The following is a 904-nucleotide window of genomic DNA, read 5'->3' as shown; positions in this document are numbered from 1 at the left end:
TATATATATTTATTTATAATATATATAATATAATATATATAATATATCTTCATCTGTGTGAGTTTGTTAATGTGTGTGTATATGTATATATATATATATATATATATATACACACACATCTGTGAGTGTGTGTGTCAGTTTGTGTATGTGTTTGAGTATGTATATTTATATATGTATGTATGTATGTAAGTATGTATCAATCTGTTGTCTGTATATCTATTACTTGAAGAATCACTACTCAGGTCTTAAACTGAGTCTTAAAAGATAATCAGTTAATCCATTTATCTTTATCAGACAGGTTAGTATTTCATATAATGATTGATTTGCTCTTCCATACTTCTATCATCCAGAGATGCCTACAGATATAATTACAGGTCCTGTTGTGTTAAATCCCAAGAGAGCCTTAATAATGGGTTTACCATTTTTAGCAGATAAAATTTTTGTCATAGCTATGGATACCATTTTGGGACTTTCACGATCAGAGTGATACAGTCGTTTTTGATTTGACTTAACGAGTACAAGATGAAAATTGCTAATCCCATTTGAGATATTGGAGAAACAGACACTGTCAAAAGGTTCAATAAACCATGGTAATTGGTAAGTTTGGCTGTTACGAGCAATGAAAAATGTCTAAAGTTTCAAGCATAGATGCTTTGAAATATTAGTAAAATAATGTATGCGATGGTGGAAGTGAAGAAGTGAATAAGGCGTAGGAGTGGCTGTGTGGTAAGTAGCTTGCTTACAAACCACATGGTTCCGGGTTCAGTCCCACTGCGTGGCACCTTGGGCAAGTGTCTTCTATTATACCCTTGGGCCGACCAAAGCCTTGTGAATGGATTTGGTAGACGGAAACTGAAAGAAGCCCCTCGTATATATGTATATATGTATATATATATATATATAT

This window comes from Octopus bimaculoides, chromosome 2, assembly GCF_001194135.2.
Source record: "Octopus bimaculoides isolate UCB-OBI-ISO-001 chromosome 2, ASM119413v2, whole genome shotgun sequence".
NCBI classification, from domain to species: Eukaryota; Metazoa; Mollusca; class Cephalopoda; order Octopoda; family Octopodidae; genus Octopus; species Octopus bimaculoides.
This window is presented reverse-complemented; position numbering follows the sequence as displayed.